At 45.0% G+C, this 19,108-nt stretch overlaps 1 protein-coding gene across 1 annotated transcript in view; it reads right to left on the bottom strand.

Annotated features, from left to right (window-relative positions):
* The window catches only part of RASD2 (RASD family member 2), a 286,407-nt gene extending 269,521 nt beyond the window's left edge, over positions 1–16,886 (bottom strand). Inside the window, exon 1 of the mRNA XM_044301356.1 lies at positions 16,420–16,886. The gene's annotated coding sequence lies outside the window, so the exon portion shown is untranslated. The remainder of the gene's footprint in view (positions 1–16,419) is intronic.
* Positions 16,887–19,108: the final 2,222 nt, after the last annotated feature.

The raw sequence follows: 19,108 nt of genomic DNA, 5'->3' as shown, positions 1-19,108 counted from the left end.
AAATTGTATGCCAAATTGCAGAAATGTGTGTTTACTGTTTAGGAGCTTCCGTTTCTGGGTTACCTGCTTTCTGACTCTGGTTTTCATATGGACCCCGAAAAGGTCCGGGCGGTTCTGGAATGGGACCGACCGGAGAATCAGAAAGCTTTGATGTGGTTTTTGGGGTTTACCAATTATTATAGAAAATGTATCTTGAACTACTCTACCGTTGTAAAACCCCTGACCGATATGACTAAGAAAGGCGTCAACTTCTCTGTCTGGTCGGATGAGGCATTGCAGGCCTTTTTGGCTATTAAGAAATGTTTTACGTCTGCTCCCTTTCTGATGTAGCCCGATGTGTCTCAGCCATTCGTGGTGGAGGTGGATGCATCAGAAGTGGGGGTTGGAGCAGTGTTGTCGCAGGGTTCATCTCCTGGCAAGTGGCGTCCATGTGCTTTTTTTTTCCAAGAAGCTCTCGGTCGCCAAGAGGAATTATGATGTAGGAGATAGGGAATTGCTGGCCAACAAATTGGCCTTTGAGGAATGGCGTCACCAGTTGGAGGGGGCGTCTGTTCCCGTTACGGTATATACTAATCATAAGAACTTGGCTTACCTGCAATCTGCCAAGCGTCTGAATCTTAGACAGGCTAGATGGTCACTGTTCTTTACTAGGTTCAACTTTGTGGTTACTTATCGACCGGGGGTTAAGAACGTCAAGGTGGATGCATTGTCTCATAGTTTTCCTGGGGGAGGTGATTCAGAGGATCCTGCTCCGATTTTTGGCTGATGGGGTGGTTATTTCCGCTCTGTACCCTGAGTTGGAGATGGAGGTGTTGGGAGCCCAGGAGGAGGCTCCGGATTCTTGTCCCCCAGGTAGTGTCACAACCAGACAGCTGAGAAGCTCTGACAGAGGCCTTTCAGAACCTCCTCCTTGAGTTCTCTTTGTTGTGCTGTTCAGTTCCTCATCTCGTTAGCCTCTCTCAGCTGTCATGGAGTTTGACTAATTGCTTCCCTTTAAATTCCTCCCCATGGTGCATTACTGGGCGGCTTATACTTCTTCCTGGAGTGTGTGTGCATGCTGATCTTGTTTTCCAGTCTGCTACAAAGTTAAGTGCTGAACATTTATCTGTTATTTTCTGTTTGCTGGATCCCAGGTGACCCTGACTCCCTCCGTGTCTGGTGTAGGGAGCCGGTGGTCGTGTCCCCTCACTATTGTAGGGTGTTCAGGGGTTATATAGTCGAGGTATGTGGATATGCAACCTTCCACCTTTGGGATCTTTGCATAGGCTGAGCAGCCAGGGAAAGTCTCAGGTCTTGTGCAGGGGTCTCCCTTTTGGTTCCTTAGCTTTGGATCCACTCAGTTATATATGCATGTTGCTTTGTCTTGTTTCCTGTACACCGTCCGTGACAGGTAGGTTGTTTGTTCCTGCTGAGTTGCGATATAAGGTATTCAAGGAACATTACAATACTGTCCTTGCGGGACATCCCGGTGGCAAGTCCACCTTTGATCTGATTTCCCGAAGGTTCTGGTGGCCCGGGTTACGTAAGAGTGTTGAGGATTACGTAACAGCTTGTGAGACCTGTGCACGGGCAAAGGTTGCTCACACTCGACCTTCTGGTTCACTATTTCCTTTGTCTATTCCATCTCGTCCTTGGACGTACTTGTCTATGGACTTTATTACTGATCTGCCGAGTTCCTCTGGGAAAACTGTGATTTTGGTGTTTGTTGACCGTTTCAGTAAAATGGCTCACTGTTAGAGTTGAGCGAACACCTGGATGTTCGGGTTCGAGAAGTTCGGCCGAACTTCCCGGAAATGTTCGGGTTCGGGATCCAAACCCGACCCGAACTTCGTCCCGAACCCCATTAAAGTCAATCAGGACCCAAACTTTTCGGTACTAAAAAGGCTGTAAAACAGCCCAGGAAAGGGCTAGAGGGCTGCAAAAGGCAGAAACATGTAGGTAAATCCCCTGCAAACAAATGTGGATAGGGAAATGAATTAAAATAAAAATAAAATAAATAAAAATTAACCAATATAAATTGGAGAGAGGTCCCATAGCAGAGAATCTGGCTTCACGTCACCCAGGCAGAGGAGAGAGGTCCCATAACAGAGAATCTGGCTTCATTTTAGCAGAGAATCAGTCTTCATGTCATAGCAGAGAATCATGCTTCACGTCACCCAACACTGGAACAGTCCATTGTCAGATATTTAGGCCCAGGCACCCAGGCAGAGGAGAGAGGTCCTGTAACAGAGAATCTGGCTTCATGTCAGCAGAGAATCAGTCTTCATGTCATAGCAGAGAATCATGCTTCACGTCACCCAACACTGGAACAGTCCATTGTCAGATATTTAGGCCCCGGCATCCAGGCGGAGGAGAGAGGTCCCGTAACAGAGAATCTGGCTTCATGTCAGCAGAGAATCAGTCTTCATGTCATAGCAGAGAATCATGCTTCACGTCACCCAACATTGGAACAGTCCATTGTCATATATTTAGGCCCCGGCACCCAGACAGAGGAGAGGTTCATTCAACTTTGGGTTGCCCCGCAATATAATGGTAAAATGAAAATAAAAATAGGATTGAATGAGGAAGTGCCCTGGAGTACAATAATATATGGTTAAGGGGAGGTAGTTAATGTCTAATCTGCACAAGGGATGGACAGGTCCTGTGGGATCCATGCCTGGTTCATTTTTATGAACGTCAGCTTGTCCACATTGGCTGTAGACAGGCGGCTGCGTTTGTCTGTAATGACGCCCCCTGCCGTGCTGAATACACGTTCAGACAAAATGCTGGCCGACGGGCAGGCCAGCACCTCCAAGGCATAAAAGGCTAGGTATTTCTTTATGACATTTTGAATTAGATTGTATTGACGGCTGTACGTCAGTACCAAAGTAGGTTTATTGTCGTTTCTTTGCTTTTCCTTCATACTTGTAGGTTTAGTGTTACTTTATAACAAACAATGGGAACCACACTACAGATGGCTCACCATAGATGTGGTAGCATTATACCCTTCTATCCCACATTCCATTGCACTAGAAGCTTTGAAGTATCATCTCCATAAGCTCAGTGGATATGGAGACAACTTCATTACTTATGTCCTTGATGTAACCCGTTTCCTCACGTGCCATAATTACTTTTTATTTGACAATGTGTTCTATCTTCAGTCACAAGGAGTTTCTATGGGGGCCAAATATTCCCCAGCAGGTACATCGACGACTTGCTCATAATTTGGAGTGGAGATGTGCCTGCCGTACATGAGTTCATACAGTATTTACAAAACAATACCTACAATCTCAAATTCACATACAGTGAACATTCTAGTATGATAAACTTTCTAGATTTAAAACTCACTGGTATACCAAAGAAAATTATTCAGATAGAAACATACAGAAAAGAGACTGCGGGAAATACAATTCTACGGGCAGATAGCCATCATTGTTATCATACCATTAAATCTATCCCAGTAGGAGAGTTTATACGGGCCAGGAGAAATTGCAACACATTGGAAGCCTTTAAAAAGGAATGTCATATAATATGGCAACGTCTCCTAGAAAGAAAATATCCTGATTGGATGATTTTTAGAGGCTTCCAAATAGCAAAGAATAAACTCAGGGAATCCCTACTATTTAAAAAAAACAAAAAAAAAAAAACAATGAAAATATAAATACTCCCAAAAAACAAATGATACAAAATCGGTCACAGCGGCTTGCTAGACTAGAAGGTAACACTAAACCTACAAGTATGAAGGAAAAGCAAAGAAACGACAATAAACCTACTTTGGTACTGACGTACAGCCGTCAATACAATCTAATTCAAAATGTCATAAAGAAATACCTTCCGGTACTATATGAAGACAATATACTTAACATGGTATTGAAAGAGGGCTGTAGGATAGTACCAAAAAAAAAAAACAAAGTATAGGAAATTTTCTGTCCCCGTCTATGTTTGTACGGGATATTTGTCCATACACAGATACCTGGCTTACATACAAAGGGTTCACACGCTGCGGCAGTCAGCGATGCCGCACGTGCAACTATGTGCAAAATACAAAAACTTTTTCCAATACGGATCACACACAGACTTACAATATTAAGTCCTACATCAATTGTAACACAAAAGCAGTAGTCTATGTGATCTGGTGTGAGCAATGCGATAAAATGTACATAGGGTGCACTACAAGAAAATTACCAGAATTCTGGAACATTTAAACTATATAGACAACCCTTCGTATGTCAATATATCCAATGTGGCTAGACATTTTATAGAAAAACACAATCGCAGCCCCAAATATCTGAAGACATATGCTATAGAACAAGTTAAAACCCCCACAAGAGGAGGAGATATAAAACATCAAGTTAGTTTAAGAGAAGCATATTGGATATTCAAATTGGAAACAAGATACCCTAAGGGCTTAAATATGAGAAGAGAAATTATGCACTTCTATTGATTAATTCCCTAACCACTAAAAATTGCTTTTTTCTGTTCCTTTTTCCCTTGGGGACTGCACATTATATATTTATGCATATTCATGTAAAACTATGTATATTTTTTTATTTCTCTATCTAATATCAGTAGCATTTTGCGAAAAATGTAAATAACGCAACTGTAAAGTGAATGGATACCTATCGAATGAAGCAGACCATGAAGCAGAGTTTTCTTCCACACTGCTTTTTTATTTTATTTTCACGAATTTAATTGCATGTCACATAATAATAATTTTATTTTATTATGTTAGAAAAAGCTAATCCATATATATTGAAACATGCTTGTTTTTAAAACACTTCTATGTAAATCTCTGCAAGCCAAATACTAAAGTGGATTGAATCTGGTGCTCCAGGTGATATCTATGAGGGACAAGTGTTGCGCAAAGGGGTGGAACCTGTATTATTCCACGCCATTCCCTCTCCCCCCATACGCTTTGGTCAAAAGTGGGAGTGCCTACAGCGCTGATTACACACACTTGAGCTCCTATATATACCTGAGAACACTATACGCACACCACTGTTACGAATAAGAACCTTTCGAAACGCGTCAACAGCCTACACCAGAGAGAATTGAGCCTTGTATTGTCTGTGCACAATTGCTAAATAAAGACGGAGAACTTGACACTTCAAAAAAGTGAGTGCTGGAGTCTGAATCTTTCCATTATTTCTCTGTACCTGCAAAGGAGGTTGAAAAAAACCAAGGCACCGAGCACGCGGATATATACCATTGTAGAAACAATGAGCCGGTATCCCTACCTTACATGTTTAACCCTATAAAAGGCTAGCTCTGGTCACATGGACAATTTAGAGACCCAGAAGTTGAATGGGGCCGAACCATCAGTCAGTACGCGGAGGGGTGTGCACACGTACTGTTCCACCATGTTAGTGAAATGTTGCCTCCTGCTAACACGTTGCGTATCAGGTGGGGGTGCAGTTAGCTGTGGCGTGTTGACAAAACTTTTCCACATCTCTGCCATGCTAACCCTGCCCTCAGAGGAGCTGGCCGTGACACAGCTGCCTTGGCGACCTCTTGCTCCTCCTCTGCCTTGGCCTTGCTCTCAGTAGCGCGTCTACCAACGTGCGCTTGTACTCGCGCATCTTCCTATCACGCTCCAGTGCAGGAAGTAAGGTGGGCACATTGTCTTTGTACCGTGGATTTCCAGTAGGGTGGCAACCCAGTAGTCCGCACACGTTAAAATGTGGGCAACTCTGCTGTCATTGTGCAGGCACTGCAGCATGTAGTCGCTCATGTGTGCCAGGCTGCCCAGAGGTAAGGACAAGCTGTCCTCTGTGGGAGACGTATCGTCATCGTCCTGCGTTTCCCCCCAGCCATGCACCAGTAATGGGCCCGAGCTGCATTGGGTGCCACCCCGCTGTGAACATGCTTCATCCTCATCCTCCTCCACCTCCTCCTCATCCTCGTCCTCCTCGGCCTCCAGTAGTGGGCCCTGGCCGGCCACATTTGTACCTGGCCTCTGCTATTGCAAAAAACCTCCCTCTGAGTCACTTCGAAGAGACTGGCCTGAAAGTGCTAAAAATGACCCCTCTTCCTCCTCCTCCTCCTGGGCCACCTCGCCCTAAGTGTTTTCTCAAGGAGACATAGAAGTGGTATTGTAACGCTGATAACGGCGTCATCGCCACTGGCCATGTTGGTGGAGTACTCGAAACAGCGCAACAGGGCACACAGGTCTCGCATGGAGGCCCAATCATTGGTGGTGAAGTGGTGCTGTTCCGCAGTGCGACTGACCCGTGCGTGCTGCAGCTGAAACTCCACTATGGCCTGCTGCTGCTCGCACAGTCTGTCCAGCATGTGCAAGGTGGAGTTCCACCTGGTGGGTACGTCGCATATGAGGCGGTGAGCGGGAAGGCCGAAGTTACGCTGTAGCGCAGACAGGCGAGCAGCAGCAGGATGTGAACGCCGGAAGCACGAACAGACGGCCTGCACTTTATGCAGCAGCTCTGACATGTCGGGGTAGTTGTGAATGAACTTCTGCACCACCAAATTCAGCACATGCGCCAGGCAAGGGATGTGCGTCAAACCGGCTAGTCCCAGAGCTGCAACGAGATTTCGCCCATTATTGCACACCACCAGGCCGGGCTTGAGGCTCACCGGCAGCAACCACTCGTCGGTCTGTTGTTCTATACCCCGCCACAACTCCTGTGCGGTGTGGGGCCTGTCCCCCAAACATATGAGTTTCAGAATGGCCTGCTGACGTTTACCCCGGGCTGTGCTGAAGTTGGTGGTGAAGGTGTGTGGCTGACTGGATGAGCAGGTGGAAGAAGAGGAGGAGGAAGCCGAGTAGGAGGAGGAGGCAACAGGAGGCAAAGAATGTTGCCCTGCGATCCTTGGCAGCGGAAGGACGTTAGCAGTTAGGGAGATAAAGCGTCCCTGGCCGTGCTTACTGGTGCACACTTGATTTTATCGGATACTTGGTTGTGCAGGGAAGGCACGGCTCTCTTGGAGAAGTAGTGCCGGCTGGGAACAACATACTGTGGGACAGCAAGCGACATGAGCTGTTTGAAGCTGTCTGTGTCCGCCAGCCTAAATGACAGCATTTCATAGGCCAGTAGTTTAGAAATGCTGGCATTCAGGGCCAGGGATCGAGGGTGGCTAGGTGTGAATTTACGCTTTCTCTCAAATGTTTGTGAGATGGAGAGTTGAACGCTGCCGTGTGACATGGTTGAGATGCTTGGTGACGGAGGTGGTGGTGTTGGTGGTACATCCCCTGTTTGCTGGGCGGCAGGTGCCAACGTTCCTCCAGAGGCGGAGGAAGAGGCAGCAGCAGAAGAGGTAGCACGGGGAGCCTGAGTGACTTCCTTGTTTTTAAGGTGTTTACTCCACTGCGGTTCATGCTTTGCATGCAGGTGCCTGGTCATGCAGGTTGTGCTAAGGTTCAGAAAGTTAATGCCTCGCTTCAGGCTCTGATGGCACAGCGTGCAAACCACTCGGGTCTTGTCGTCAGCACATTGTTTGAAGAAGTACCATGCCAGGGAACTCCTTGAAGCTGCCTTTGGGGTGCTCGATCCCAGATGGTGGCGGTCAGTAGCAGGCGGAGTCTCTTGGCGGCGGGTGTTCTGCTTTTGCCCACTGCTCCCTCTTTTGCTACGCTGTTGGCTCGTCTCACCACTGCCTCTTCCTCCAAACTGTGAAAGTCAGTGGCACGACCTTCATTCCATGTGGGGTCTAGGACCTCATCGTCCCCTGCATCGTCTTCCACCCAGTCTTGATCCCTGACCTCCTGTTCAGTCTGCACACTGCAGAAAGACGCAGCAGTTGGCACCTGTGTTTCGTCATCATCACAGATGTGCTGAGGTGGTATTCCCATGTCCTCATCATCAGGAAACATAAGTGGTTGTGAGTCAGTGCATTCTATGTCTTCCACCGCTGGGGAAGGGCTAGGTGGATGCCCTTGGGAAACCCTGCCAGTGGAGTCTTCAAACAGCATAAGAGACTGCTGCATAACTTGAGGCTCAGACAGTTTCCCTGGTATGCATAGGGGTGATGTAACAGACTGATGGGCTTGGTTTTCAGGCGCCATCTGTGCGCTTTCTGCAGAAGACTGGGTGGGAGATAATGTGAACTGTGCTGGATCCACTGTGGGCCACCCAATTGACTAATGCCTGTACCTGCTCAGGCCTTACCATCCTTAGAATGGCATTGGGCCCCACAAAATATTGCTGTAAATTCTGGCGGCTACTGGGACCTGAGGTAGTTGGTACACTAGGACGTGTGGCTGTGGCAGAACGGCCACGTCCTTTCCCAGCACCAGAGGGTCCACTAACAGCACCACGACCATGTCCGCGTCCCTTACCAGATGTTTTCCTCATTGTTACCGTTCACCACAATAAGAAAAATATTATTTGGCTCAATGTATTGAATTTAAATTCAGGCCTTTTTTTACAGACACCTAACACTATCCGGCTATCTATTTAGGTAACGTATTACACTAATAAAGCCACAGCAGTAACGACAGATTTAGCTGAATATAAATTTGAGGCCTAGTATTTAGGCGCTGGATGACAGGTATACGTTTACGGACAGAATTAGACTTGGAAATGCACGGTAGCGTGTGTGTGAAGTTATTGTGGATGACCCTATCAGCACCTTGAATCTAATATACCCTTTTAGGGATAGATTTAAAGTAAGCCTGATACAGCAGAAACCACTAATTTAGAGAATTGCTAAGTTGGGAATTGTATTTCAACCCAGAACAAAAACTGTGCTTTGACGGACACTAAATAACTTGACCAGCCTCAGCAATAACCACAGATTTACATGAATATAAATTTGAGGCCTATTATTTAGGCGCTGGGTGACAGGTATACGTTTACAGACAGAATTAGACTTGGAATTGCACAGTAGCGTGTGTGTGAAGTTATTGAGAATGACCCTATTAGCACCTTGAATCTAATATACCCTTTTAGGGATAGATTTAAAGTAGGCCTGATACAGCAGAAACCACTAATTTAGAGAATTGCTAAGTTGGGAATGGTATTTCAACCCAGAACAAAAACTGTGCTTTGACGGACACTAAATAACTTTACCAGCCACAGCAATAACCACAGATTTAGATGAATATAAATTTGAGGACTATTATTTAGGCGCTGGGTGACAGGTATACGTTTACAGACAGAATTAGACTTGGAATTGCACAGTAGCGTGTGTGTGAAGTTATTGAGAATGACCCTATCAGCACCTTGAATCTAATATACCGTTTTAATGAATAGATTTAAAGTAGGCCTGATACAGCAGAAACCACTAATTTAGGAAATTGCTAAGTTGGGAATTGTATTTCAACCCTGAACAAAAATATATCCTTTGCCAGACAGCAGGCAGTATTACAATTGGCTGGCCACAGCTGAAACACCAGATTTAGGGTACTGCTATTTTGGCAATTGTATTTCACCCCTCAATAAAATAGCAAGCACAGCCAAGCCCCTGATGTAGGATATAGCCAAAAAATAACCACACTATTGATAGTTAAATGCACTTGGTGACAGCTTGCCCCTGATGTAGGATATAGCCAAAAAATAACCACACTATTGATGGTTAAATGCACTTGGTGACAGCTTGCCCCTGATGTAGGATATAGCCAAAAAATAACCACACTATTGATGGTTAAATGCACTTGGTGACAGCTTGACCCTGATGTAGGATATAGCCAAAAAATAACCACACTATTGATGGTTAAATGCACTTGGTGACAGCTTGACCCTGATGTAGGATATAGCCAAAAAATAACCACACTATTGATGGTTAAATGCACTTGGTGACAGCTTGCCCCTGATGTAGGATATAGCCAAAAAATAACCACACTATTGATGGTTAAATGCACTTGGTGACAGCTTGACCCTGATGTAGGATATAGCCAAAAAATAACCACACTATTGATGGTTAAATGTACTTGGTGGCAGCTTGTGCTGGCGCACCGCAAGACACAAAATGGCCGCCGATCACCCCAGAAAAAAGTGACTGAAAAATGCTCTGGGTAGCCTAAAAACAGTGAGCAATTGAATAGCAGCAGTTCAATGATCCACAGCTGTAGATCGATCACTGACTTAAGTCTTTTGGAGGAGTTAATCACTGCCTAATCTCGCCCTAACAGTCGCAGCTGCAACTTCCCCCTACACTGTTCAGAGCAGAGTGACGTGCGGCGCTACGTGACTCCAGCTTAAATAGAGGCTGGGTCACATTCTGCACTGGCCAATCACAGCCATGCCAATAGTAGGCATGGCTGTGATGGCCTCTTGGGGCAAGTAGTATGACGCTTGTTGATTGGCTGCTTTGCAGCCTTTCAAAAAGCGCCAAGAAATCGACGAACACTGAACCCGAACCCGGACTTTTACGAAAATGTTCGGGTTCGGGTCCGTGTCACGGATACCCCAAAATTCGGTACGAACCCGAAGTATACAGTTCGGGTTCGCTCATCCCTACTCACTGTGTATCATTAGCTAGTCTGCCCAATGCTAAGACTCTTGCTCAAGTTTTTGTGGATAACATCGTGAAATTACATGGCATTCCCTCGGATGTGGTTTCTGATAGGGGCACGCAGTTTGTTTCCAGATTTTGGAGGGCGTTCTGCTCTCATCTTGGTATCCAACTTTCGTTCTCTTCAGCTTTTCATCCACAGTCGAATGGACAGACAGAGCATACTAATCAAAACCTGGAGACCTACTTGAGGTGCTTTGTGGCTGAGAACCAGGAGGACTGGTCCTCATTCTTATCAGTAGCTGAATTTGCTTTGAATAACCGTAGGCAGGAGTCCACGAGTAAGTCGCCATTTTTTGGCGCATACGGTTTTCATCCTCAGTTTGGTACCTTTTCTGAGACTAATTTCTCTGGGATGCCAGAGGAGGAGAGATTTCCTTCTGCCTTGTCCTCTATCTGGTGGAAGATTCAAGTGAATTTGGAGAGGATGGGTGAGAAGTACAAGCGAATGGATGACAGATCTGGAGGATCCATGATGTGTTCCATAGGTCTTTACTTAAGAAATATGTGAAACCGGTGGAACTATCACCATTGCCTCCTCCCCCTGTTCTGATTGATGGAAATTTAGAGTTCGAGATCTCAAGGGTTCTCGACTCACGTGTTCTTCGGGGTTCCCTTCAGTACCTGGTACACTGGAGGGGATACGGCCCTGGGGAAAGGATGTGGGTTCCGGCTGTGGATCTTAATGCCAGCTGACTGGTGAGGGCTTTTCACGGATCCCACCCGGATAAAGTTGGGCCGGGGTGTCCGGAGGTCACCCGTAGAAGGGGGAGTACTGTCATGCCCTGCTCAGATTATGTGCGGAGGTCTGCCAGGCTAGCAGCACATGTGTAGTTTTTTGTTTTTGTTTTGGAGTTGAGCTGTATCCGCCTCCCTTCAGGTGCTCTGGGTAGAGACATTTGTAGGAGTTTAAAATTACGCCTCTTCCCAGTGTTCCGTGCGGGTTATGGCTTCAATCTTGCTCTGTGGAAGGAAGGATTTGCAATTTCTGCTCTGTGACAAGATAAGTTGGTTTTGGTTTTCTTTTGTGTGCTCTGTCTAGGCTGTTAGGGAGACGCCTGCCTCCTCCAGGTCCTGAGGAAGCAGGCTGTCTCTTTTTCCCTGTCACCATCTTAGGGATTTTAGGGTATCTTCAGCCTTAGGCACGGGGGCACGTTTATTCCCACCTTCAGGGTCTGAACGTTGGCACAGAAGTCTAGAGCTGGTAGGGATTTGTAAGGAGGTGACCTTTTATCCCCAGATTCTGGCCTAGACACTTGTTTCTGGTTTTCTGTGGTATCTTGTATCCTGTCCAGCGTGACAACATGATGTTCTTATTCTTTGGCTCAATACAAATACAGTGATACCAAACTTGTATACTTTTATTTTTGTTTAACTATTTTAAAAATAATAAAAACCTTTGAAAAAATGTGAATTCACTTTTTTATATTTCCATCCACAGAGCTGAATGAGGACATCAAATAAAAGATGGATGAGAACTGCTTACTTGGCGCTGTCAGCAGGATTCAAGCAGACATCGAAGGTGATGCAGAGGTATCTTTATTACAATCTCATAGAGGCTGTTATAGCCAAATCGGATTTGCGTCACCTTATTTTACACAATATAATCTGGTATATGGGATGCTAAAATTGAAAACAAAAAAGTTTTCATTCAAATCAATAAATGTAAAAATAAGAAGAACTAGATGAAATACACACAAAAAAGAAAAGAAGGGACCTGGATCTGTGGTGATGATGAGGACTTCAGATGGTCAGTTACTATACACCCACAGCAAAATATATATAGCATCTACGTCCCTAGTTTCAGGGTATGCAGCTATCACCACTAATGCAAATTCTGGCTCACTGTAGGGCATATCTTGAACCACTCAGCGCTCAAATATGCCTATAATAACCCTGATTTTGTGACTGCATAACCCTCTTCTGGTAATGTGATCCTCAGCCCGCAAACTCTCCACTCTTGCTGTATATTATTGCAGGTGGTATGCGGCTGGGATCCACTCAACAGTCAGTCATGGGTTAACATAGCACTTCTTATCTATGCTATGAACTCATATTGTACTGGCTCCACGTTTCTTTGTAGCAATCATCAGGAGCCCTACATGGAAGCATAGCGTTCAGTTACCCCTCCCCCTCCCCATACACTTGGAGGCAGCGCTCCGGCACTAGTGTGGCCATGAAACGGCAGCCGAAATACAAGGCATTTAAATCCTAGACTCCTCCCATCAGAGGTGTGGCCACACCCACCCTGCACCACGTGATCGAAGCGGACAAGAGCTCCCAAGCAATACAATGATCCACAGATTGCATTCCTCATTTTGTGGAATGGAGTGGCCGCCCCTAATAGAACAGTACTATCTTTGTCAATAAAACAAACAAGAATAGGAGAAAGGTTCCATGCAGGAATTTTTGTTTGCCCAAAAGCCAGTATTTATGCCGGAAAGCGACAGGTTCCCCATCGAATCCCATTGTAGTCATTGGGGATCTGCCTGTACCCTGCCCTATCAGGCTATGCCCATACAGTGAACTACAGTCGTCTGTTTTTCTGGCAGGACAGGCTGCCAGAGTTTGCAATGCATACATAGCTTAAGATATATTAGAATTTTATAAAAATATAGCAGAGATATTTGACATATAACTAAAAATATTTCTACTGAAAAAGTAATGTTACTAGGTCTCTAGTTTATACACATGAGTAGTGTTGATCAAGCAACAAAGTGCTTGTGTGCTTGAGTAGAACACTCTACAGAGAACCCGAGCATTAAACCAGGCACCTCCTGCTCTAAAGAGGGGAGGGTGTCGGGACTCTAATTCGCTTAGGAGTCCCTGCCCTGCTCTGACTCCATATATATGTCCACATATGGAGTCAGTGCTTGGGGACACCCAGTGTATTTAAATCTAATTTAGCCTCTATTTTTAAAAATGTTTCTGGTGGGATTCAAACTCACAACCTTCTACATTACAGCCAAGAATCTTTTCCACTACACTATACTGTAAAAAAAAAATAAAAAAATGAGACTTCTGCTGTATAGGAATACTTACTACTAGTAAGTATTCCTATATAGCCAGTAGTCTCATATATATATATATATATATATATATATATAATTTTTTTTTTTTAAGCAACTGGCCATGCAGCTCTATAGTATTGAACTCATGTATAGTGCTGGGCGAGCATGCTCGGCTGAACACCAGTTCAGCTCGAGCATCACTATGTTCGGCCGAATATCACGTATGCTCAAGTCAGTGTATTTAAATCTAATTTAGCCTCTATTTCTGAAAAGTTTCTGGCAGGATTAGAATTTACAACCTTCTACATTACAGCCAATAAGGTTAATCACTATGCATGACCTGCATGGCCAGTTGCTTTAAAAAAGAAAAATAAATATGAGACTTGTGCTGTTTAGGAATACTTACTAGTAGTAAGTATTCCTATTCAGCAGAAGTCTCATATGTTATTTTTATTTTATTTTTGCCAATTTAGCTCTATATTGTAGTGGATAACATTCTTGGCTGAAATGTAGAAGGTTGTGAGTTTGAATCCCACCAGAAACTTTTCAGAAATGGAGGCTGAATAAGATTTAAATACACTGACATGTGCATGCTCGCCCAACACTACATATGAGTTCTACATGAGAGTTTTGTTTTTTTCTTACATAATGTGAATTATAACTGAATAGATTATTGACTTCCTAATACCTGGATTTTTATAACAGATTTGTTATCACTACTTCAATAATATTAGTTGAAAGTCTTAGCACAACAGTATGTTTGGTAAAAGCAAATTTTCCCTATTGAGCAGTGTTGGGCCTATTAATATATAACAAAAGCCATCAGGTAGTGGCGTGCCTAGGAAGCATTCATTGCTGGAGCGCTGAAGCCCACATACTGCGGTGGGGCACGGGAGCGCATAGTTCCCTGCCCCGCCGTCGATCACCACCATAGGTTTCAGGCCTAGTAGGCTTGAGGCCTATGCAGTAGTGAAATCCTGGTGCAGGCGTGCGTTATAACGTTATCGCTTACGCCTGTGACGGGGCACAGCAGCACAGTGAAGTGTGTGCGCCTTCCTCTCTGCAAGCGCAGGTGAGTATTTAATTTCTAGGCTTTTTTTATTTATTTTTTAAAATTTATGTGCCAACTTTGGGGGACGACATGGGGGACATCTGGGCCATGGGGGTGGGGGAACACAGGAGGACATGTGGGGGAAAATATTATAGTGGGATACTGTGTGGGGGCAAATTATTATAGGAGGGATTACTATGTAGGGGCAAATAATTATGGGAGGGATTACTATGTGGGGGCAAATTACTATATAGGGCAATGTGGGGGAAATTACTGTGGGGGGGCATTGTGGGGGAAAGTACTGTGCGGGGGCAGTGTGGAGGAAATTACTGTGTGGGGACAGTGTGGGGGAAATTACTGTGGGGGGGGGCAGTGTGGGGGAAACTACTGTGGGGGGGAAATTACTGTGTGGGGGACAGTGTGGGAGAAACTACTGTGTGGGGAAAATTACTATATGGGGCAGTGTGGGGGAAATTACTGTGTGGGGGAAATTACTGTGGGGGGTTGTTATTGGGAGAAAATTACTATGTGGGGGCAGTGTGGGGGAAACTACTGTGTGGGGGCAGTGTGGGGGAAATTAGTGTGTGGGGCAAATTACTATATGGGGCAGTGTGGGGGAAATTACTTTGGGGGAAACTACTGTGTGGGGGAAATAACTGTGTGGGGGTAGTTTGGGGGAAACTACTGTGTGAAGCAAATTACTATATGGGGCAGTGTGGTTAAATTACTCTGTGGGGGGCAGTGTTGGGGAAATTACTGCATGTGGCAGTGAGGTGGAAATTACTGTGTGGGGGCAAATTACTATGGGGGATTACTGTGGGGGGCAGTGTGGGCGAAATTACTGTATGGGGCAGCGTCGGAGCGTTGTTATTGGGGAGGCACTGTAGGAGCAATTTTATTATTTTTGGGGACACTGTACAGGCATTATTACCTGGAGCACAATATAGGGTGTTATTATTACTGGGGGCACTCTAGGGGACATTATAATAGCTGTAGACACTATAGGGACATATCAAACTGGTGTAAAGTAGATCTGGCTTAGGTGCCTATAGCAGCCAATCAGATTTCACCTTTTATTTTTGACAGCTCTTTTGGAAATCCAGTTCTGCGTTACACCAGTTTGATAAATGACCCCAATTATGTCTACTGGGGTCACAATTTTCAGCAGTATAGTAACTGGGGCCTTGGGGGCACAATGACAACGGGTACAGTATTGCGGGTGGCAGCCGGATGACACTCTGGGGACACCAGGATGGGAAGTTTGATGAAAAAACTAATAAATCTAACATGTCTGTGTTACAAACTCTGTAGAGACAAGATGCAGCTGAAAGAATTTGTCATGGCGGTCTAACGGAGGAGAAGAGGAAAGAGAAGGTCTACATGGCAGGAGATGTCCCTGGATGTAAGAGGCATGTGGTCAAGTATTGGGGGGGGGGCAGAGAAATGACCCGCCCCAGGTGCCAAACACCCTAGGCACGCCACTGCCATCAGGTACTGGTATTATTGGAACTGTCAAGAAATATTTTGCTAGAAAGCAAACATGGTGTCTTGGAAAGTCACTCCTATTATTGTACACTCCTGACTATTGCTATGAATTCTGAAGAGTAGCTGATAAACATTTCCACTGATGGATAAGGTTTTGAAGCCACAAGCTACAATAGTCACTGATCTTCTCAGATGAAGAACTATGATATCTGTGGTCAACTTGGCTTAGAATGACATTGACTTGCTGTTTAGGTTTCCAAGACTTGTCCTGCAGTTTGGGATTTACTACTCTCTAGTAAAGTAGGCAGACATACTGTATATTATTACATGTGAGATACATTAACAATATCAGCTGCTACTTTTGAAATCATCAACCTGCCTATAATATGAGAAGGAACTGTGCTGCAAACTGCTTGCTCTTACCTTAGTCAGGGTGAAGAGTATCAGAACAGAGCTGCCTGGAAATCCTCCAGCTTCTGCAAAATATGGAAACTGGTCTTCTCTCTCCAAATACAGTGACCAAAGAGAAATCTTTATAAAATGCTTATACACAGTCTATATAGTGCAGCCCCTCAGATGACCCCCTCAAGCTCTGGCAGCTGTAAATGTGAGCTGCTGTCAGCTCTCTGCTGTGTACAGCTTTACAACAAGCTAGTACAATTCATACAAGTATGAAGTTTGTGCATCTCCAGGCATACACTCAGTCTCAAGGCTCAAGATCTTCAGGCAATGTTGATGGTGCTGAGATTTCTTTTGTCTTTCCCCTTGTCATGTATATACAAAGTTCCCAGCATCTGGATGACAGTACAGTGCAGATAGGAAGAATCCTGTGTCTGGATCTTCAGCACTCGGAAGAATATTGTTTCAGCTGCCATGCTCCACCTCTCTCTATGAAGATCACCAATGATACTGCCGCTGATCTCAGTCCATGTCATATGTACAGACAAGGGTGAATCTCTGTTCTGATTGAGCAGTACACTGCAATGTCTGACTGAAGAGAGTGAGCATGTACATTAAGCAGAAAATGAAAATGCGCACTGTCAAAATAAGCATTACATCTGTGCACAGAGCCCATAACCTTCAAACCATTGAACTCCAGTTTCTAAAATGTCTCTACGCTTTTTAAGGGTACTTTCACACTTGCGTTAAAGTTTTCCGGTATTGAGTTCTGTCACTGTTCAGTATGCATCAGGATGTCTTCAGTTCAGTTACTCTTACGGTATTTGGCCGGAGAAAATACGGCAGCACGCTGCGGTATTTTCTCCGGCCAAAATTTCGGAACACATGCCAGATCCGGCATTAATTTCCATTGAACTGTATTAATGCCGGACCCGGTCTCCCTATCTGTGCATGCACAGACCTTTAAAAATGTGAGAGAAAAAAATACCGGATCCGTTTTCTGGATGAAACCATAGAGACGGATCCGGTGTTTCAATGCATTTGTCAGCCGAAATCCGCATACAGATCCGGAAACAAATGCTATCCGTTTACATATGGATTTCCGGATCCGGCAGGCCATTCCGGCAATGGAACTGCCTGCCGGAATCCAACAAAGCAAGTGTGAAAGTACCCTAAAAGTGCTATTCGTTCCATGGTGATGTAAATATGACAAAGAGTATACTTACATAATAAAAAGCATTTAAAATGAGCATGGTTAAGATGACTTACAAACTAGTACAGAAGAAGAGAGAGCCCTGCCCACAAGGGCTTACAATCTACAGTAGGTGAGGGTAAAGCTGGTCAGGGCAAAACAATGGCAGCAAGGTTACTGTAGGTTGTAGACTTGCCTGAAGAGGAGGGTTTTCAGGTTTCTTTTGAACGTTTCAACTGTAGGTGGGAGTCTGATATTTTGGAGTAGAGAGTTCCAGAGTAAGGGTGATGCATAGGAGAAATTTTGATGGTGATTGTTGGAAGAGAAAATAAGAGGAGGGTGAAGAAGGAGATCTGGTGAGATGGAGTGTGGGAAGGTACTGGGAGATCAGGTCACAGATCTATGGAAGGGACAGGTTGTACTGAATTCTCTGGGCAACAGGAGCCAGTGAAGGGACTGGAAGAGAGAAGAGACAGAAGAGTAACGGTAGGAGAGGTGGATTAGTCGGGCAGCACAATTGAGGATAGATTAGAGGGATGTGAGACTGCTAGATGGGGGGTTACATAGGAGGAAGTTAAAGCAGTCTAGACGGGAGATGATGAGGGCATATACAAATTTTTTTACACACTCAGGGTTGAGAAATATGCGAATCTGAGAGATATTTTTGAGTTGGAGGCGGCAGGAGGTGGAAAGGGCTCGGATGTGCAGTTTGAAGGACAGAGCAGAATTCATGGTTACCCCAAGGCAGTGGACTTATTTGACTGGACAGAGTGTACAGCCATTGACTGTGATTAGAGATAAGCGAATTTCTTGAAAGTTCGATTCGGCTGATTCGCCGAATTTCACAAAAATTTGCTTCGCGGCGAATCACTTTGTCACGAAGCGCAATTTTTTGTAAGTAGCGGGTACAATCACAGAGAGCTGCGATAGCGCCGCCCCCGTCATTGTACCCCACAGATGCCGCGTTCATACATGATCACGGCATCTGAGTGTAAAAGTATCCATGTTAAGTTTTAGAAAGCGAAAGAAGGAGGATATAGAAGATAGACAGTGTGCCATTCTGGATAGTAAGGTGGTGATATCTGGACCAGAGATGTAAATTTGTGTGTCATCAGCATATAAGTGATACTGAAAGCCATAAGACTCTATGAGCTGTCCCAGGCCAAAGGTGTAGATTGAGAAGAGATGGGGTCCTAGGACAGAGCCTTGAGGGACACCAACAGAGAGGGTAAGAGGCAAGGATGTGGCATGCAAGTGAGAGTGACTAAATGTCCGGTATGAGGGGATCCATGAGGGGGCCACGTCTGTGATGCCAAGGGATGAGAGATTTTGTAGCAGAAGGGAGTGGTCAACTGTGTCAAACGCAGAGCATAGGTCAAGGAGGAGGATGACAGACTAATGTTTGGCAGTTAGCAGGTCATTGGTGACCATGGTAAGTGCAGTTTCAGTTGAGTGGTGGGGTCGTAAGACAGATTGTAGCCAGTCATATAGGAAACAGTTGAAGAGGTGGGAGGACAGTTC

Source organism: Bufo gargarizans, chromosome 7 (assembly GCF_014858855.1).
Source record: "Bufo gargarizans isolate SCDJY-AF-19 chromosome 7, ASM1485885v1, whole genome shotgun sequence".
NCBI lineage: Eukaryota > Metazoa > Chordata > Amphibia > Anura > Bufonidae > Bufo > Bufo gargarizans.
This window is presented reverse-complemented; position numbering and strand designations above follow the sequence as displayed.